The sequence below is a fragment of the Triturus cristatus genome, chromosome 1_1 (genome assembly GCF_964204655.1).
Source record: "Triturus cristatus chromosome 1_1, aTriCri1.1, whole genome shotgun sequence".
NCBI lineage: Eukaryota > Metazoa > Chordata > Amphibia > Caudata > Salamandridae > Triturus > Triturus cristatus.
In genome coordinates, this window is record NC_140579.1 from 1,167,011,483 (window position 1) to 1,167,034,304 (window position 22,822).

General features: G+C 46.4%; 1 long non-coding RNA gene across 1 annotated transcript in view; it reads left to right on the plus strand.

Annotated features, from left to right (window-relative positions):
• LOC146871800 (uncharacterized) overlaps positions 1-18,532 on the plus strand; it is a 228,036-nt gene extending 209,504 nt beyond the window's left edge. The window contains exon 3 of the long non-coding RNA XR_014959605.1: positions 18,343-18,532. This is a non-coding gene — a long non-coding RNA (uncharacterized LOC146871800). The remainder of the gene's footprint in view (positions 1-18,342) is intronic.
• The last annotated feature ends 4,290 nt before the right edge of the window (positions 18,533-22,822 follow it).

The following is a 22,822-nucleotide window of genomic DNA, read 5'->3' on the forward strand; positions in this document are numbered from 1 at the left end:
CAACAACCCAGTTAAAAGACGTGCCATCCACTCCTACCTTCAGCACTCTGGAGCACACATCAGCCTTCTCCAGGAAACCCACCTCCTTCCTGGAGACGCCCATAGGCTCCGCTCCAGGGCATTCCCCCAACAGCTCTTTTCCTCCCAGTCCACTAAAACTGCAGGGGTTGCCATTCTCGTTTCCTCTGCATTCCCTGGAAAGATTGGTCCTAAACTAGCAGAACTTAAGGGCAGACTACTGGCTTACTCTTTTCACCTCGGCTCCCACACTCTTACAATAGGCTCGTTAACCGTCCCAAATGAGGGTCAAGAGGGCTTTTTGCATAGAGCAGTGACTGAGATCACTAGGCCATCTGATAGAATGCTGTTACTGGAGGGGGCGACCTTAACCTGGCCTTCGATAATGCCTTAGACAGATTGGCTCAATACAAGAGCCAGTCAAGGGCCCTTTCCGCTTATCCCATACAATGGGCTCAGCTCGCAATACCCTGCCTCTGGCTACAACTCACCACGAACATGCAATATCACTGAATTATACTACCTTACTCCACCAGATACAAGCAGACGTACGTCGCTGGAGACCACACACACAGTCTTGGCTGGGCCGAATAGCCACGGTAAAGATGACCATATTACCGAAGATACTATTCCTCTTCCAAACCCTCCTGCTGGAACCCCCTCCAGGCCACATACATTCCATGCAGCATGAAGTGTAACTTTTCATATGGGCATACAAGAGACCTTGCTTACACCGAGACTTTTGCTAAAGACCCCAGAGGGAGGGAGGTCGTGGGGTCCCGAACCTGCTGGAGTATTACGGGGTGGTACAGTTGAAGACATTTGGGGAACGGTCACGCTCCATGAAGCATGAAGTGTAATGTTTCATATGGGCATACAAGAGTCCTTGCTTACACCGAGACTTGTGCTATAGACCCCAGAGGGAGGGAGATCTTGGGGTCCCGAACCTGCTGGAGTATTACGAGGTGGTACAGTTGAAGAGATTTGTGGAACGGTCGCGCCCCGAATCTGAGAAGCACTGGCTATTCATGGACAGAGCAGTAGCGGGACAATCTTTGTGGGAGATCCTCTTCCTCCCCAGGCCGACACGCCCCAAGGGTCTCTACCTCCCACCAGTCACGCGGGGCCCACTGACGGTGTGGGACAGGGAGGCTTGGAAAAGAGCCTTAACAACATTCCCTCGCCGCTGATCCCCATAGTGGGTAACCCAGAATTAACCTTGGGTCTCAACTTAGGGATTTTTACCAAGTGGACTCTGGAGGGTCGCAGGTCTATTGGGCACTTCTTTGACAAGTCCGGCCCCCTGACCTTCGAGGACTTTCACCTACACCAGGAACTCCCTGAAACTGAAGTTTATCGTTATCATCAGATTAGGCACTAGGTGATGCATCCCAAGGTTCGACCCCAAGCGCAACGCCTCCTCACTCCATTTGAGAAGTGGTTATTATCTAAATCCTCAGACACTCGCCTTATATCTGAATTATATGGCCTTCTTCGACCAGCCCCAGTGGTTAATAAATCCCTGGGCCAGAGGAGATGGGAGACAGAACTGGGACGCACACTTTCGCAACGGGAATGGGAGGATATTTACTATAGAGCCCGACACACTGCGTGCAATATGGCAAGCATAGAGACCGCTACTAAAATAGCCTCTTATTGGTATCTCACGCCCCCTAGACTCCATAGAGGGAAACCCTGCTCAAGTGGGAGTGCTCTAAAATCACCAGCTACTGGACGCCCGTGCTCGATGATATCGATGCTCATTTTGATACACAGCTCCCCCGTTTCCCAGCCTACACTCTCCTAGGTCTGCCCAATGCTCTCACATTCCTAAATCGACTGGAGAGGCCGTCAGATAGGCCTGGCACTAGGAGCTGCCCTTCAGAATATTCTGACTCACTGGAGTTCGGGGCTCCTTCCCACTCACCTGTGGTGGCTCCGTCACCTATGGTAAATTCCAGGTATGGAATGTATTTCTCTCTCTCTTTCCAATCAAGGAGCCTTATTCCCACACCTCTGGAAACCATTTTTATCACTACTTACCTCTTAATTTCGAGAACTCGCCCTAAGTACCTACGGCTTCCAAGGCTTGCGTAGCCCCCTCCGGCAGCACCATGAGCTGCAGCTGTGGCTTCCATAAACTTACCTGACACATAACTGGTGGGATGGAGAACGGGGGAGGGAGGTGGGCGGAGAGTCCCTTGGGGGGTGGGAGTTTGGTGTTTTTTGGGTTCTATTCTCTTGACTAACCTTCATATGCTCCCCTACGGCAAGTATGGTTATAGATTTCTATGTGATTTTCCTCCCGCCTTGTCTCCCTTTATTTCTGAATTTCAATTAATACATTGAAACCTAAAACCTCTAATCAAACCTCAGATTATCAAGTTTCCCTCAAACACAACACACACACCTCTGTCTGAGCTTACCATCCCCCCACTCAGCTCTGCCGGAATGTTGTTAGCCCAACAGCAAATCACAGCCTGTCTACATATATAAAATAGAAGCAGCCACAAACAAAACCTTTTAGATCTTACACATTTTCGCTGAATGTGTTTGTCGGTTTGCCCCTTGTAAGGAGAGAAAATCATCTGACGAGGAGGAAGAGAAATGAGAGGATCTTCAGACAAATGATCAACCTCTTTGGGATGTCCAGCCAAGATGTTACCTCCAGATTCCATGTACCACCTGATGTCATCTTGGACATGGTTTCTGAGTGGGAGCAGGATCTTGATTCTGCTGCATGCCACTCCCATGCCATCCCAGCCTATGTCAAGATTCATGCAGCTCTACATTTCTTTGCTACTGGGTCATTTCAGAGGGTGTCCAGTGACTTGTGGGCATTTCTCAGGCAAGCCAGCCCCAGTGCTTGCGTCAGGTTCTGAGCTGCATAAATAGGAGAGTGCATCTCTGCATAGGTATGCCACATACACTGTCAAGGAGGCAAAGGTTTGCTAGGGATTTCTATCTCCATTCCCGTTTCCCATGTGTGGTAGGTGCAATTGATTGCACTCATGTGACAATTCAGCCACCTCGCCACAATGCACACATCTTCCGCAACAGACACCACTTGCACTAAATCAACATGCAGGGTGTGTGTGATGCTAGTGGGTGCTTTACTGATGTTTATGCAGTATTCCCAGGCAGTACACATGACAGCTACATATTCTGCAAGTCACCTCTTGCCTGGCAGATGGCAGCGGGAGAATTTGGCAACATGTGGCTTCTGGGTAAGTACTCAAGCACCATACAAGTCTGATATGTATAAATGTTGTTTAGATATAGACAACCATTACAAATTCCTAATTCTCATGACACATACATGACCCCAACAGATACTACACGTATCGATTCAAATCTATGAACTTTATTTCAACAATTTATGGCATAAAAGCAAGCAAGTAAATACAATATGATAAAAAATATGAAATTCAGACGATAAATACAAATTCACTCTAGTATGAGAGCCCTAGCATCGCAGCATACCAAAGTATACTGATTAAAAACACTAGTGCCAATAACATCACCACTTCCCCACAATTCAATTTCTGTGCTTGTTATTGCATCATAAAAAATCGAAGAAAAAAATTAATTACAAATAAAATAATGCAGCATGAACTTAAAAGATATTTTGAAACAAGCTTATCTATCTATCTATATTACTAATACATACAAATATAAATATCTAACCATCTCAACGTAGATAAAAACAAATTGTTACTGAAATAATATGAGAGGAAGATGTTATATCGCCTCAAACCCGTCAACGCCAACGATGTTCGCATATAATTTTAGGAAACAAATCTGATATATGACCATAGTACGTTTATACTCCGGTGAGAATACAATCTGACAGTTCATTTAGACAACAACTTTAAGAATTTTATCCCAGCAAGTCCATGCTACCAGGATGGTTAGTTATAGGGTTAAAGAATAAACATGTCTATCGGGGGCCTTAGTTTAGCAGTAGAATTCTCAGATGTGCATTATTTAAAATCAAAACAATTGTTAATATTAGCATGAGCAGTGGAATCCGTTACTATTCTACTGTGGCAAGGGTTCTGGCTCTTATTACCCACATCCACCCCAGACACTTAGCAACAGCACATGCATAGGATAATCTTGGGTCTGTTTGAAGAATTCTAAGAGTAGTATAACTGCTTTGGGTCCCCAATTGCCTGCATAGCGGTTTAATCAATTTCTGCTAGGGACCAGCATATACTGAGCTGAAGAACAGGACATAACCAATTGATTCTACAAGGCTATAGCAAATGGGACGTCATCATTTAAAGCCCATTTATTGGTAAATGTTTTCAGGAGCAATGTGCCAACCTTGAATTGGAAATATAATTTCCTATCCAGTGGCATAGTAAAAGCATTCCAATATGGTTCCAAAAAGCTGCTACACTTAAAATCTAAGAATCTCCCCGTCAGTGAGAAGTTAATGGCCAGTTCAGCCTCACTTTGTCTAACCCACAACCAGTGATGTTTTTTCAGCATCTTGGCTGTTGGAACTGGTTTGGAAGATGGATTTTCCCAAAACATTCTCAGACCTTTGGCTGTTATTAGCTTTTTGATATGTAAAAGCCAATCGATTTTGTTTAACCTATCATCCTCCATCATGTTCTTTAAGGCATGGCGTACTGCGCTAATCCTGGTTGAGATCATGGCATTCTCTAAAATAACAATGGGTGGAATCTGGCTTTATTGGCTAATATACACCTACCCATATCACGCATTAAGGGTTTCATTGAAGTGCTATATGGAAGACGAGCTAAAGTTCTCAGAAACATATTCTCTTATCTTGTTAAAAAGGACATGTTAGAAAAGACCCATATTTGAGATTGATATAGGACTGAGCCCACTGCTTTTGCATCATAAATCTACAGCGCTGAAGCAATGGGTTGACTAAGGTGATACTATGCTCTTTCGTTATGGCACCAATATTCTGCCATGTGTAAGAGACATTAAATCCACCTGGCGTTTCCATGAAAGGGTCAAGGATAGAGTGACACCCAAGTAATTAAAAACATCTACCATCTCAAGTGGCATACCCCCCAACTCTAGTCTACCCTTAAATGACTTGTGTTCCCTAAGCGACATAAACTTTGCCCTTGCAGAAGATTTCCAGTCCACGTTCACTGCAGACTTTCTCAAAATGGAAGAGCACATGCTGCAACCCACTAGGTGACTTGTAGATCAATGGGGTGTCATCCACGAACAACAGATTAGGTCTTTTTTACCAGCCAGAGTGGGTGCATTGGTGGAAAAAGAAGATAAGAAGTGGACAATGTAATTGAGAAATAAAGACAGGATGGTAGGAACCAAAACTCAGCCTTGTCTGTTGCCTTTATTTATGGAAAACTGGTCGGTTAGTTCACCTTGGCTGTCCCATCAAACCTGTAATTACCCTCATGTATATGGATTAGTACAGTCAGGAGATCCAAATGCATGCCCATGTCGCTAAGCACCTGCCATAACTTCTTAGGGAGGACCAAATCAAAGGTTGATTTGAGATTGATGAAGGTAACATATTGCCAATGCCCACAGTCCAATACAGAAGCAGAAAACGAAAGACCTGGTCCGTTGTACATGTTTTTTTATGGAAGCCAGTTTGAAAAGGTGAGAAGATATCAATATAATTGTCAGTGATCCACTCCTGTATCTTGCCCAAAACAAGTCATGCAAAGATTTTTTGAACACTGTCAATAAAAACTGATTGGCCATTTTTTTATAACTAGGGATAACTTCGGCTCCTTTCCAGGTGTCTGGTATAGGGGCTCTGCGTGCAATGGCATTTGCCAAGACGAGAATGTACCTGTACTAGTTGTCTCTATCCTGTAGAAATATATCTGCTGGTATGCCATTGGGTCCTGGCGCTCTACCTCTGGCAACTGCATCCAAGGCAAGGGAGACATTAACTAGGTCAAGTGAGAGCACAGAGAGAACAAAAGAATCATCTGTGCACAAAGCACTTGGCTCATCGTTCATTTTGGTGGGCAAATGACTTACAGAATATAGATTTGAGAAGTGGCAACCCAAGCAGAAGGGGCAATATAGATATGGAGTGTGGGTACTCGTCCACCCCTTCCCCATGTAACTAAGGCCCAGAATGTAATAGAATCCTTAATCGAGTAGGTCAGTTTTAAGTCCTGCCACCTCCCTTCACCATGTTCGCTTTTTGCCAGAATCTGTGCCAAGTCATAAGACTTCCTTGCCGTTTGGATCCACAACATATCCTTCATGCTCAGTGCCTTGTGCAGCAGCCTTCATGTTCGCCTGCACTCCCTTTTAAACCATGTTTTGGCTCTAGGTGGTCGCCTACGTGAACTAGTTATTGAGGTAGATAGGTAGGATAACATTTTCTTCAAAAATGTATTGTGAATGTCAATGATTGTCTCTTTGTCTGTTACATCGGAGGTGCTTTCGGTCAAATCCAGTAGGCAGGCTTGTAGATTTTCATCTATTGCGGACTGGAGATCAGGGGACTCTGCTACCTGAGACCATTTAATTCAATGCTTATCATTTGTGGGATAAACCGCTATGCAAAATTTGCCTTCCAATTTAAAGCAAAAGGGTTCCATAGTAAGACACAATGAAATATGGCCCCTACAATCCCGTTACGATCATATGCTCGCCTACAGACCCCCGGGCCTCGCGCTTCGGTTGCAACTACCAGTAAAAGCTCATCGCACCCCACGCCATCGCCTCCAAGGACTACATACTCATCGGAGACCTGAATTTCCATCTTGACAACCTCAGCGACCCCAACTCCACCGCCTTCCTGGACAACCTCGCCAACATCGGACTGAAACAGCCCATCACAAGCCCCACCCACAAGGCAGGACACTCCCTCTACCCCATTTTCGCAGGATGGAACAACATCCACTTCAGCCACACCATGCAGCCCCTCTGGACAGACTAAATCTGCATACACTGCTCCTTCAACACTGCCACTGCTCACAAACCCATTCCACACCTACCGCGAAGGAACTGGAGCAAGGTCACAGAGTAGCATCTCAACTCCACCGTCATCCATGACCCCCCGCTTTGACCGACGCAAACTCTGCTGCCAAGGAACTACACTGATGGATCACCACCTGCGCAGACAAGCGCGCACCCCTCCACAACCCCAACATACAACTACCCTCGATGGTCTCCTTCTTCACCACCGACCTCCAAGAATCAAAACACTTTTGCAGATGGCTTGAAAAACAATGGAGGAATAGTAAAAGCATAGAATATCAGACCACCTACAAGAACGTGATGATAGAATACCACCAACTCATAAGATCCACGAAAAGGACCTTCATCCGGAACAAAATCCTCACCAACTCCAGCAACTCGTAGGAACTCTTCAGCATCATCCAGCAATTCACCAAACCCCCCCCCCCCCCCCCCCAGCGAAGCCACGGACGTCACACCCTCCCAGGACCTCGGCAACAAACTTGGCTCCTACTTCCACCTAAAGATCAAGGCCCTCTACAACAACTTCAGCGAATGGACTCCAGAAACCACCCTTTCCACCAGCAACGACAGCCAGCCCACCATCATCATCTGGACCCCAGTCGCCACCGAAGATACCACCTTGACCATGAAGAGCACCCACTAAGGAACTCCCACGGATGCCTGCCCGCCGCACATCTTCCAAAGAGCCACCATAGCGCCCGTGCTACGTCGCACCATCAACGCCACCTTCAAATCTGGCACTTTCCCCTACGACTGGAAATGCGCAGAAGTCAAGCCCCCCCTCAAGAAGCCCTCTGCAGATCTGTCGGACCTGAAAAACTGCCGACCCATCTCTCTCCTTCCCTTCACAGCCAGAGTCACCGAGAAGATCAGCAACGCCCAGCTGACTTACTTCATCGAAGAGAACGCCATCCTTGACTCCTCCCAATCTGGATTCCTCAGTAACCACAGCACAGAGACCGCCCTCCTGGCTGCCACAGATGACATCCGCACACTCCTCGACCAAGGCCACACCACGGCCCTCATCCTTCTAGACCTCTCCGCAGCCTTCGACACCGTCTCCCACCGCACTCTTGCAGCCAGACTCCACGACTGGCATACAGGGGACTGCCCTCGACTCGCTCTGCTCCTCCCTCACCGGAAGAAGCCAAAGGATCAGACTTTCATCTCCGAACCCACAGAGATCAACTGTGGAGTTCCCCGAGGATCATTGTTCAGTCCCACGCTCTTCATCATCTACATGGCCCCCCTCGCCAACATCGACAGAAAGCATGGACTCAGCATAGTATCCTATGCCGACGACACACAGCTCATCCTCTCCCCCAGGAAGAACCCCAAAGATATCAAACTCGACTTCCAGCAAGGAATGAAAGACTTCACAGCTTGGATGAGCAGCAGCTGTCTGAAGCTCAACTCGGAGAAGACAGACGTCCTCGTCCTCGGACCCACCCCCTCAGCCTGGGATAACACTTGGTGGCTCACCGCCCTCAGCAACCCTCCTCCACGGACCACGCCCAGAACCTCGGCATAGTATTCGACTCCTCCCTCACCATGTCCCGCCAGATAAACACCATCGCCTCCACCTGCTTCCACACCTTCCGCATCCTTTGCAAGACTTTCGAGTGGATGCCCCCTGAAGCCAGACAAACCGTCACCCACACACTCCTAACTAGCAGACTGGACTATGGGAACGCCCTCTACACTGGAATCAACAAATCCCTGCTATGCATACTCCAGACCATCCAGAACCCCGCAGCCAGACTCGTCCTCGGTATCCCACAACATGAGCACATCACCCAACACCTGCGAGACCTCCACTGGCTCCCCGTCAAAAGGAAAGTAACCTTCGAGCTACTCAACCACGCCTACAAATCTCTCCACAACACCGGACCCAAATACCTAAACGAAAGAGTTTCCTTCCACGTACCCAAAAGAATCCTCCGCTCTGCTGATCTCGCCCTAGGGAAACCCCGCGCTTCCGCAGAACCAGAGCGGGTGGAAAAGCCTTTTCCTACATCACAGCCAAGGCCTGGAACGAGCCCCCGGTCAACATCAGATGCTCCCCTACTCTGCACATCTTCAGGAAGAGCCTCAAGACCGGGCTTTTCAGCTAACTTGCAGCTGCACCCCCGCCCCCAGCACCTTGAGACCCTCACAGGTGAGTAGCGAGCTTCACAATTCCCTGATTGGTTGAGAAGTGGCCATAGTTGTAAAAAATTAAAATGTAATCTATGCGACTAGAATGAAGAGAGTTATTATAAGTGCTTTCCCCTTTCCTATGAGAGTGCATTAAGCTGTAGGGCAGTCTCTGTCCATCTTTGTATGGGGGTAAGTTGAGCTGCGGAATGCCCCATGCCTCATCCTCCTTCTCCACCAGTTTACCATCATCATTTTCTAGTGACTCAAACATAGTGTTAAAATCCCCTGATATTATCACGTGTGCAAGTACCATTCCATACAACCTGAACGCTACAGATGCAAGAGGGACATGTACAAATATTTCCTCATATTCATCCTCAGGTGATGCTGCATTTGCCCTCTTTCCTCGTCTCCTCACACTGTCCAGACGTGCAATTACTGTACTACAGCATAGGTACAAAAGGGCACACATGTGTACACATGCCATCATAGAGCACAATTTTGGTCTCCTAAAGCCGCAATTCAGATGTCTTGACTGTACCAGGGGGGGCGAGGGGGTCTGCTGTGTTTCTCTGAAGTTGTATGCAAGAAAACAGTAGCCTGTTGTGTCTTGCACAACATTGCAGTAGGTCAAGGCTTACACATACCTCTGAACCCTCACCAAGGTATGAATCCAGAGAACCGGGAAGTTGTCCCAAACAGAGGCCAGGATATATAGGTGCACGACCAACTGTTTGACTCTTTTTTCTTTTGAGCCACCAGTTGTGTTACATCCTTTATGTGGTTTTACAGACTGGTGACAATGATGATTGGTGGACCTTTATCACTCTGCCCATAAATTCCATCCTGAGACTACTCTGTAAGCCATACATAATGTATGTAAACAACATTCTTATCAAGAGTCAAAAGATGAACCATGCAACACATTTCTTGCATATGATAGTAATAAGCATGGGCAAAGTCTCAAAGGACTCTATTGCCCTAGGGCAGTAAATGTCACTACATGTGTAATATTTCCCCCGGCAGTGGACATCTGAAAATCTTGCTGCACCAAGTGTCACAATAAGTGACGATTGGCATTTTGTACAAGATGGAAAGCTAAAGCTATATGTAAAATGTATGAGATTACAAATATAGATAAGAAGAGTCCTCTATTGAAATTTTGAGTTGCACATTCTACAAACAATAATGCCTTCCTCATGGTTTATATGTGCCATGCTGTGTGGCACACCATACCTTTTAGAATGGCCCTTACTAACATATGTTACATAGGGGTGACAGGTAGTGATGACAACTTATTGGTCCACTCTCTCTACATTTCTAGGGACAACTAGTGATCAAAACGTAACAAACTACACACTGTTAATTATATTTTGAACGTAATGTCAGCGTTGTAGACTCAGTAGTCCATGGTGCAGATCTAGTGAGGATAGGGATATTTAACAATTTAGTGGGCATGATATACTGTTTACCAAGATTGTATCATGATGGGTAGCATGGTGCTATAGTGACATACTACACACTCATTAAATCTCCAAGTTGCATATGTGATATATTCAGACAGAACTGAATGCATTATGGTAAGTATCTGTGAGGAGCTGTGTTTAGAAATTGTAACATTTAACACATGTATGTACAGATAGGGAAATATATATTGCATCTGTGTGTGCTGCTACTCATGTGGCAGTGTAGCTATATGTCTGTCATACGTACGCTATGGTGCAAGTTTACCTGTATAATGACATGGAATGTCTCTGCTCAGAAAGAGACTCCTTCATGCGCCCAACTACAAAGTAGAAGGTTGTTTGCATTTGTGTGTATGATGCTGAAACCATCACACATACTAATAAAGTCGAATGTGCATCTATTATTATATGTAACTGCCTCATGGATACTTCCAGGAAGCATGATAAATAATTGACACGGTGTGAATGGCACTGTTCGAGATGTAAATGGTGGACTTACACACCCTTCGTGTAATTTCCTGTATGTCACTTCCAGTAATATTGTTATTAATTTCTTAGCCGATCATGGAGTCTCCATCCCATATGTGGAGATTTCTCTCTGCCCTCGGTGCACAGGTTCTGCACCCGGGATGGAGGTTCCACACTCAGAGCATAGACTCTGCAACAGCGCCTGAAACCAATGAAAATACACAGGCAATGACATACAGGAAATTACATAAGGAAGTTGAAGGCAGCCATTTTGTGTTCATTCTGTGCCATTCTCACCTCAGAGCAACATCCTCTACCATCCTGCTGTTCTGCACATCTATCTTGCCCCCAATATGGCTCAGGGACTCAATGACAAGGCACCCCCTCCAGTGAGTCTTAATTGAACATCCTTACTGAGGGGATACTTGATAAGTTCCCTCAGCTTTATGGGGTTCAGATAGCCAGGTAAGTAATGCAGCGCATACACAAATCTGGCATGATATCGTTATGTGCTGCAGTGCAGTGGGCATGTACAAGCGGCGGGGCTAGATGTGCGGCAAGTGTGGGAGGACCTGGATCTCTGGACCAGGACAGGACATCATGGGCCTGTCCTTCCCGCCTCATTCACAACAGCCCGCATGAACCCACTATACAGGAGGGTCCTGATGACAGCCAGGCTGATCCTCCATGATTAGCTGGAGGACTTTGAACAGCAGAGAGCTAGTAAGCACATGAACCACATTATGTTTAGCACTATGATGTGAGTGGTGTGAGAGATATACCATCATGTGTTGTTTGTCACCTTACACCTGATCTCAATAATGGCTGCAAAAATTATAAACTCTAGGCATCAGTGGACATATTGGAATGCTGTTTTCTGAAAGAATTCCAGAGCTTATAGTTTTCAGAACACAAATGGGTAAATTTTCATTACAATTGTATTTTTAAGATAAAATGTACTCGCATAATCATGACTAGTGAACCAATGACCCTATAAATGTTGTATGCCCTGGCTTATGAATGGATTTCACAACATCCATTGTTGGTATGTTAGTAATTTGTGTGTTGTATGTTGTAACATGCATGTTTTTCCTGTGTGTTGCTTGTCATAACTACTAACATTTGCTGTGTAAAATAAAGTAAAGGCTGACATTGTGTCACTTGTCTCATTCAAAATGATACATACCCAATCTGTACTAAATGCACACATATTCTCAAGGGTGGCATATATGTAATTTCCAATTCATACGTAGATGTACTGAGTAAGCACATATAATTTGCAGTGTACAGAACATATTAAGCAGTCTTGTAATGCAAAATGTGTCTCTTGCCATTTTCAGCGTCTGGTGTTTCCAAGGAATATACAAAAATTGTGGATCACATCTTTGCAAAGGTTATTACCAAGACCATGTTCGCATAGGTACAAAAAGAAATACCATGTATGGTGGGTTTTGCTATATTACACAACCGATGACAGTTGCTAGTTATTGTAAGACTTTTGAGATTGCACATTTGGGGCAGGGAACTCCACACATAAAAGGTAAACCTGGATCCACTTTTAGGTGTGGAGCTCTCAATCCTGACTGTGTTCTATCTCCTCTTGTAAATTAACATTGGAAGATTACTATGTGAAAATATTAGAAATCTCACTTTGCGCTAAAACTGAAGGTGAGGTTAGTAAATACTGAAGATTATACTGTTCAAATTTGATTAATTTGTTAATTTCTAATTAATTTCTTGACATTACAGTAACATCACACCTACTTTTTAAAGCAAACCACATATTAGTGATTAGTGAGATAAAGGAACTACAATGTCAGCACTTGCTTTATGTTGTCTTTATCTTTATTAGTAGTTGTACACCACCTACATAATTGTTCTTTTTCATTGTCAATGGACCGGGCTGGCTAAGGACCATTTAGACAGGACCAGGGCAGACCAGGACATCCTCTGCTCGTCGGTGGGCATGTCCTCTGCATAACACCAGCGAGGAGGAGGAGGAGGGAGACCAAGCAGCAAGCAGGGGTAGTGCACCCACTCGGACAGACATTACCTCCTACTTCAACAGCCTGGGTGGAGGCTGAAGGGGGGATATTGAGAGGGACACCACCGCCCAAGGGGATAATGAATGTCGGTCTCTCCATGGCCCACAAGTACTGGAAACGGAGAGAGTGTCCCCTGAGCAGGCCCCAACACCATCTGGGCCTGCCATCAACCCTTTCCTAACTCCTGGTGACCAATTCCATCGGGGGCCTCCAGCTGCAACCCCTGCCACTACTTTCCCCTCCAAGTGCCTTCCAAGAAGAGCTGAGGGAGACATCTGCCCCTGACACCCCGCACTCCTCATGTTCAACCTAAACCCCTCCATGTGTGTTTGGTCCTGTGGCTGCACCCCTGGGGGTGATGGGGGCAGATGATGATGTCTGGACTGTGTTCTCTTTGGGCTTACATGACATCAGAGATGAGATCAGTTTGTTCAAAGAGTCACAGTCCAGGCTTTTGTAGAACATCAATGGCTCCATCACTTCCTTGTGTGCAGCCATATTGTCAGTTTTGTCCCCAAGACCCACCTACATCACTGTTGTTGTGTCCCCAAGCACGTCTTCCCTTTCTGTTTCCCCTGCTACTCCTCTTGTATTATCCTCCCATGAGATGTCTGGTCCTGCATCGGCCAACCACAGTGAGTCCACCTGTGCAGGGGATCTCGATATTGTCATCAAAGAGGACAGACAGTGAGGATGGCCAGTGACTGTGTGACCCCCAAGCCTGGATGCTCATAAGAAAACTACATGTGACATTGTTTTTTATGCTGACTTTGGACTCTTATGTTAGGATAATGTTTTGACTAGGACTTCATTTTATTTAACCCTTGTACATAGACTGGTTTCCCTGACGCTTCCTGACGTGTTTTTATTATGTTGCCCAACCCCCTCCAAGATCCCTTGCCTATTCTGCTGGAAGATTTTTTTTTCCAATTTCCCTCTCCATTGGACAGTATTTATAAAACAATATATGTATTTGAAGCATTACCTTATAATTTAGGATTTGGAGCTGAATATAAAATATTAGAACAAACCATCTCTTTGCCCTCTTTGTTTTTAATTATATATGTTGGATTCAAAGTGGTAAAGTAGGTGTTTTGCTATGCTTTCAACATGATACCTTGTAACACGGATTGTCCTACAAATCAACATATAGTACTCACACACATTTATAGTGACATATGTGTCCTAGAACCAGGATGGAACCTCATCCATGTCCTCTTCTGCAACCAGCACTTGCACATCTTCTTCCTCCTCATCCTCATCTTGTTGAGCAGTGATGGCCGCTGATATTGCTACTTGGAGGAGGATCAGTTTCTCTCCACGGATTGCCCACCACCCTCCACTAGCGGATGGTGCATCTTCATCAAGTGACTCATTGTTCCCAGCACCTGTAAAACAGAGGTTGCAACATATTCAGTATTTGCCATAGTATATTATGTGCTACAACCCAACAGTTTGAACAATTCTTCTTTATATCGATCTGAAGTTCCGCATGTGATCTGGTTTGTGTTAACCTACATGTGACAGCTCAGACAGCAGCATTGAGGTGTCCAATAAAGATATGAAATTCAAAATCACACTTACCAACTCCAGCCTTAGATCTGTGTGGCATTGATATCCCCTGCGATGTCAATTGCTGAACCTGGTTTCTTGATTGTATGGTAGAAGACCCTTAAGGGTTGTCAAGACCGGGTCCTTGATATCCTAGGTCCTCTGGCCAGGATCATCGATACAGCTGAGGATAGCCACATCAACGGCACGCCCCTGGACACTGAACTAATTAGAGGTCTCAGCCAGAGAGCCTTAATTTGACTGGGCAACGCCAATACCAGCCTCAACTCCGAGAGGAGAAGAGTGGTTCTCACTAAAATCAGTCCTAAATTGAGTGATTTGGCTGACAAAGGCCCTTCCTCAACCCCAAGGGATTACTTTTTGGGGAAGATCTTATTAAGACACTAGGTAAATACGTGTCTACCTTTATGGGATTAGACAAAGCCCACCAAAATATGAAGAGAGTTTTTAACACCACTAACCTTTTAGGAAGGGCAGAAAGAAGGGGCCTCTCTTCCGGCTGCTTCAACCACAGGCCCTACCCTAGATCTAGAGGATACGGCGGAAGGGGTTACCAACCCTCAAATACCCCTCAGTTTTATTCACAAAGCAGGAAGAGGCTTTCGCTCTAGAAGCTTCAGATCACGAGGAGCCTCCAGCGACAACAACCCTCAAAGTGAGTACAACAACTCTTTTTCATTCCCCTTCTTTTTCCCCAAAGGTGGGAGGCAGACTCAAATTCTTTTATCACAATTGGAAATTAATTACTCAAGACCCATGGGTTCTGAATATGGTGAAGGGGTTTCTGATAGACTTTATAGAAATTCCTTCTCACAAGGGTTGGAGACCCGTCATAAACTTAAGGGAACTCAACAAATATCTTGTTTACAGGCACTTCAAGATGGAGGGCATCCATCTTCTGAGAGACTTATTATTAGAAGGAGACTGGCTAGTCAAACTAGACCTAAAAGACGCTTACTTTACCATCCCTATGGCCAAGGCTCATCAACCTTTTCTTCAATATGTGGAAAAACCATCTCTTCCAATTCCAAACTCTCCCTTTCGGCCTCTCCTCAGCACCAGGGAGTTTCACCAAAGTGATGAGAGCAATCGCCTCTTCCCTAAGAGAAAAGGGTATTCGTCTGATCATATACCTTAACGACATCCTCATTTTGTCCCAGGTCCATTCTCAAATCATTCAAGACCTGAAGACCGTAGTAGATCTTTTAGAAAACCTGTGGATCATCATAAACAGAGAGAAGTCGAAATTATCTCCCTCCAGAACCCTGGAATTCTTGGGGTTTACCGTGGATACCATGAAATGCCTTCTACTCCCATAAAAGAAAATATCCAAAATCAGGAAAGAGATAAGACACGTTCTGAAACAACAGAATTTATCCTTGGGGGAACTAGCCAGGTTACTCGGTCTCCTTTCCTTCTCTATCCAAGCTATCTTTCCGGGTCCCCTAAATTATCGAGCTCTTCAAAGAGTAAAAGCGAGGGCTCTACGATTTAGCCTTTGGTACGTGGATCATATTTCCCTAGACGAGGAAGCAAGATTAGAGCTGGCCGGGTGTCTAGAGAACTTGGATGCTTGGAATGGAAAAGCAATTGTTGGTTCATCACCAGAGTTTGTCTTAGAATCCGATGAGAGCCTTCATGGCTGGGGAGACTGTCTCCCAGATCAGAACACAGGCGGTATTTGGTCGCAAGAAGAATCTTCTCACCATATAAACTACTTAGAACTAACTGCCGGTCTCTATGCTCCAATGAGTTTCAAACCTTCTCTTCAGGGCAGATCAGTCATTCTAAAGATGGACAATATGTCCGCGGTTGCCTATATAAATCGTCTGGGTGGAACCAAGTTTGCAGACCTCTCGAATTTAGCCAAGAAACTTTGGATGTTCTGCCTGGAACACAAGATCTCCCTAAGGGCCAAATATCTCCCAGGGAAAACAAACATATGTGCGGATTGGAACTCGAGGTTCCTCTTAGACCACAGCAATTGGAAGCTCAACGTTTCTGTTTTCAAATCTCTCAACAAAATATGGGGTCCTCTGGAAATAGATCTCTTTGCGAGCAGGCTGACATTCCAATGGGAGAATTATTACGGCTGGATGCCTGACCCGGGTGCTCTAGCAGTGAACGCCTTTCTTCAGTGCTGGAAGGGGACCAACGCCTACGTCATTCCCTCTTTTGCCATGATCCAGAGAGTCCTCCAGAATGTGAGACATCAACGTTGTTCCATTGTCCTAGTCACTCCCTTCTGGCCATCCCAGGGTTGGTTTCCCACTACCCTGGAGCTGGCTTACGACCTTTCCTTCCTAATTCCTTCCCTAGTGGATCTTCTTACAGACGTAGACGGTTGAAGGCACCCCCTAGTTCAAACAGGGAATTTGAACCTTCTTGCCTGGAGAGTGTCAGTAGATCCAATGATCTCTCAGGACTTTTGTCAACAGCTTCAACTCTCCTCGGAGAGTCTTGGTCCCCTGGTACACACTACCGGTATAACAACATATGGAAATTGTGGCTACGTTGGTGCTTGGAAAGGAATCTGGATTCCGTGGAAGCACCTATCATTGACATAGTTAACTTCCTTGTGGAACAATTCAAAAGGGGTCTTAGTTATAGATCTATCAATTGTAATAGGTCAGCTATTTCAGCAGGACATGCTCTTGTAATGGTAAAATGGTAGGTAAGAACGCCATTATTTGTAGAGTCCTCAAAAGTATTAGACTCAGGAGACCTCCTAAACCTAGATATCAATCTCTCTGGGATGTTAAAGTAATTCTTGATATTTTCTCTAGCTGGCCTGATAATATTCATTTGGATAGAAAAAATCTTTCTATTAAGCTTGCTACACTTTTATGCTTAGTATCTTGTCGTAGGGTTTCTGATGTTAAGGCTCTTGAAATTTCTAATAGATCCAACAACATGTTTGGAGTCAATTTCAAATTGTTTAGAAGAACCAAGACTATGTCTGATTCTATCTTCTGTCCACGTTTTGATTTATGCAAAAAACTTTGTGTGGTTGACTGTATGAAAGAGTACAACTGCAGAATGAATGCTCTTCGTCCTTTAGGTGTGAATCAGTTACTTATCTCCTTCGTTAAACCTCACAAAGCTATTGCTTCTGCTTCTATTGCTAGATGGGTTAAAATCGTTATGAATTTAGCAGGTATTGATTTAAAGATGTTCAAAGCTCATTCGATCAGAGGTGCTATGGCCAGTAAATCCTTCTGGTCCGGTGGTAAGTTGGATGATATTCTTAAAGCTGGTGATTGGTCTAATGCTAGGACTGTTGCTCAGCATTTTTGTAAACCAATTACTCATATGTCTGATGTAGTCTTACAAAGCTACCAACATGCATAATGCTAGCCTCCGGTCTTGTAATGAAATTGCAATTCTCCTATTACCATGACTAGAGAATCTGGATTTCATTAAAGACACGGAGGCTAACATTATCCCACCCTCCCTTTCCCTTGGATTTTTTAGAGTTTACAGTATATTTATTCTTATTACTGTTGTACTTATTATTATTGTATCTTGGTAGAATATTGAAGCTATTTCTTGATAAATGTTTTTTATTATACCTTTGTTTAATTATATCGTTTACCTCCTTATTTTAGCGGTTTTTTTTTGCATTTTTTAGTCTGGAGTTACTTGTATCTTTCTCTCTTTTTTTCCAGATAATCTCTCATAACTTCAGGATTTTGACCTTCGGTTCATTCATCGCTCTTCCTTTCCTTAGTGTGTTGATTGTTTAAGAAATTGTTTGGACTCTAAATTTTTCGGGACTTATCCTGTTCTACACCACATTTAAAAGAGGCAGATTGTTATGGGCTCATGCCTTTTATTTGCTCTTAATGTTCTATTCTGGAACCTTTTTGCTTTATGATGTATGCGGCTGTTTGGGACTGCATTAAAAGAAATATGCATAATGTTAGCCTCCGTGTCTTTAATGAAATCCAGATTCTCTAGTCATGGTAATAGGAGAATCGCAATTCCCCAAGATTTAAAAATGACTGAATGCATGATGATAATGCCTTTAACACCTTGTACTTTGTTTTCCTGGGAAGCTTGGCAGTTCGAAGAAAAACAGGTAAACTAATTTTACTTTCTTTGATCATAGAACATAGCAAAAAATGATCATAGACTGTAGTCGCAGCTGCCAGCTGGAACAGAGAATCAACTAAGGCGGCCTGATAGTGTGAAACGAAAATAAGGCAGAGCTAACCCTCCCTGAGTTGTACCAAGTTGCAGGGTGGATATTTTTACCCTTGACTGTTTATTGGTCCATACAAAGCTTCTAATAATGGTATCTAATCTCTTAAAATAAGTAATAGCTCTTCCACACACTGCCCATCTTGATGGCCTTCAACTTCAATAGGACCCTCCACGTCCTATCCTGGAATGTTAATGGGTTACTTGACCGTATCAAGCGTGCTGCTGTCCTTCGCAGTGCCCGCCGCCACGCACCCGACATCCTGTTTCTACATGAGACACACCTCCTGGGCTCACAATGCAACTTCCTCGCCCGCTATGGGTTTGACAGGGTCTGGCACTCTGGCTTTACACGAGGTTCCCGGGGGGTGGCCATACTCCTTCGGCGAGGACTTCCCTTTACCCTGGCCAAAGTTGAGACGGACACACAAGGCCTCTATGTGGCCCTGACGGGTATGATCGAAGGTCACCCTCTTAATCTCCTGTGCACATACATTCCCCCCGCCACCATGGCCTCTACCCTCTGCCGCCTCACGCCGGTGATTTCCTCCTTCCCACATGGCCTGACTGTGGTTGGAGGAGACTTTAACGCCGTCCTGCAACCATCGTGTGATGCGACTGGCATTCCGTCTGCCTCCCGTTTTGCCTCTGCAAAACGTCTATCTGATTGGTCCTTTGCCCTAGGTCTCTGCGATGCCTGGAGGGTGTGGAACCCCCGTAAGGAACAATACACCCACACTTCGGCGGCCCATCACACCCACTCCCGCATCGATCTGTTTCTGCTGCCCGCGACGGACTGTCAGTTGCTGTCCGGGGCTTCCATACTGCCCAGGGTATCTCGGACCATTCCCCCATCTCCCTCCGTCTCGGGACCTCCCCTGCTGGCACCCGTGCTACATGGCAAATGAACGCTTGGTTCCTACAGGATGCCACATTTGTCGAGTCCCTGGACGAGAATTGCCACTTTATTTCTCAGCCAATGCGGGTTCGGTTCCTTCGCCGGGAACGCTATGGGAGGCCGGCAAGGCTGTGGTCCGGGGTGCGGCCAGAGACTTGGTGGAGCAATCTGCCCAGCTCATGCAGCTGGAAGCCCAGGCGGCGCAGCTGGAGGGAGGCCAACCTACAGACGACGCAAAGTGATCCACCGGATCTCGCTAGAATCCGCTAAAATGCTCTGGCGATCCTTGGTGGCACGTGTCTATGGCTGGGGCGACAAAAATGGCAAATTGCTTCATAACTTAGTGTCTTATCCCAAGGCTAACCGCATCATCCCCAAGATTCGGGATGGAACCGGGACTCACCATGTGACGTCCCATGCCATTACCCAAACTTTCGCTAGATATTACGCGGCCCTCTATGCAGCCCGCCCTACCCAGTCCTCCCTGGCGGATCTGTTGGCTGGGACTGGAACCCAGCTGCCCCGCCTTCCCCAGACGGCCTCAGAGGCTCTGGACCATCCTTTCACCCCAGAGGAGATACATGGAGCCATCTCACTGTTGCACTGTTGCACTCTGGCAAGACGCCCGGGCCCGACGGTTACCCCCAAGAGTATTATGCGACCTATCGTGATGAATTGGTTCCTCACTTAGCGGAGCTGTTCAAGCATGTGATAGACGAAGGATCCTTCCCACCCGAAACTGATCTGGCCACTATTGTGGTCATCCCAAAGACACAGTCACCCTCCTTTGACTGCGCGGACTATCGTCCTATCTCTCTCCTCAATACGGAGGTCAAAATCTTCACCACTGTGGTGGCCCAACGGCTCCGTCCCCATCTGCAGGACTTTGTCCATCCAGACCAATGCGGCTTCATGTCTGCCGAATTATCTGAGACGATCCCCATCCGAAGGGGCACCCACCAGGGCTGCCCGCTCTCACCGCTTCTATTCACGTTGGTGATGGAACCCCTGGCTTCCCTCATCCGCCAGGACCCCCTCATCCATGGTTGAGCCTGGGATAGGACTCAGATTGACAAGATAGCCCTCTACGCAGATGACGTCCTCCTTTTTTTGGCGGACCCGGAGCACTCCGGCCCTAGATGCCTGGACGCCCTTTCTGCCTTTGAGCGGGTCTCCGGCCTCCGACTCAACCCGACGAAATCCACCCTGGTCCCCCTACATCCATGCTTTGATTGGCAAACGACTATTCCTCTCCGCAGGCAATCCTTCAAATACTTGGGTGTGTGGGTCACCCTCCTTCCGGAACTCGATTGGGCTCTGAATATTATGCCCCTGGTCGCTAGGGCCAAGGCGGACCTCAGGAAATGGCAATCCCTCCCTCTCAACCCTCTGGGCAGAAGTGCCATCTTTAAAATGATGGTCCTCCCCCGCTTCCTTTATATATTACAAAATATCGCCACCCACCTTCCAGGCAACTGGTTTTGGGACTTGGATGGAGTCTTCACCCAGTTTTTATTGGGAAACGGGAGGCCGCGAATATCTCTAGCACATTGCCGCATTCCCCCCATTGACGGGGGCATGGGGGTGACTAATCTCCACCTCTACTACCTGACCACGAGGCTCATAGTAATTCACGACTGGTTCGGGGGCGGCTGGTCCGACCCGGCGTACCGGGTGGAACTCAGAGTAATGGACTTGGTGCAAATCCAAGCGTACCTATACGGAAGCCCCGTGCCACAGGCTCTGCCCCCAATCACTAGGACGGTGCTTATGGCCTGGCGTACAGCCCTCTGACATGTACGATGGGACCGGAAACTCACCAAACAGACGCTTCTGTGGAGTGAAACCTGGCTGCGGGAGGTTTCATCCCTCCAGGACTTCCGTTGTTGGGATCTCATCTGGATCTCGTTACTCAGAGACGTCTGGATGGGGGGACCATATCAGATCTTTCGCGGACCTGCAACAACGCCATTCCCTCCTTCCCTCCCAATTTTACAATTACCGACAACTCAGGCATGCACTCCACATACACATTCTGTCCCCCACCCCTCTCCCGGAAATTAGCCCCTTGGAGGCCCAGATGATGATGGGGAACCTAGGCAGGGGGGGGTGGGGTGTCACGGATCTACCGATCCCTGGTGAACAATGGCCCGCGTCTCTTGATCGTTTCCGAGCCCTCTGGCAGGTGTGGCTGGGCCCACTGGAGGAGGCGGATTGGAGAGACGCCCTTATGGCCCCCAAGACCTTGACAACCTCCTCCAAGTTGCGTCTCGTCCAACTCTACTACCTCCATACCTTACTCCAGAAAGCGTCTGCACAGCGCCCACATGCGACCCTCCAAGGTCTGCACGCGTTGCATTCACGCTCCCGCAGATTTTTACCACGTGGTTTGGCAGTGTCCTGCTCTGGCGCCGTTCTGGAGAGGGGTGGAACTTGAGCTCACACGGGCCCTTGGGTGGGAGGTTCCCCACGACCCATTACGCTTGCTCTTGGGGGTGTTTTAATGGACCAGGGCCAATAAGCGATTCCTGGGGACAGTGTTGGCGTGGGCGAAGCGGGATATAGCGGCGCTTTGGTCCCAGGCAAGTCACCTACTGTGAAGAAATGGAGGCGGGGAGTGGACTGGTGTGGGGCCCAGGAGGAGCCCCTCTTTGAAGCCCGGGGATGTCCCGAACTATTTGGCAAGGTGTGGGGCAAATGGTTCAACCTATTACCCGCATCAAGGGTTTGACTGTGTCGCGTACTTGTATTTCTGTAAACATATGTCGTATTCATCCCACCTGTGCCTTGTGCTCCAGTCGGCTTTTATCGAATGTAATTCATCTCTATAATGTGCTTGATTTGCTACCGATGAATTTTGTTTTGAAAAACATCAACAAAAATGTGTTTATCAAAAAAAAATAAGTACTAGCTATTTTTAGAGGAAGATTCACATGGACATTTTGACCAAAGCAATACTATCAAACAGAGACAAAGTCCAACTTTCTGTTATGTTATGTTATTTAAACTTATTAAAGCACATGAATACCCTGGGGTGTATTGGCGCT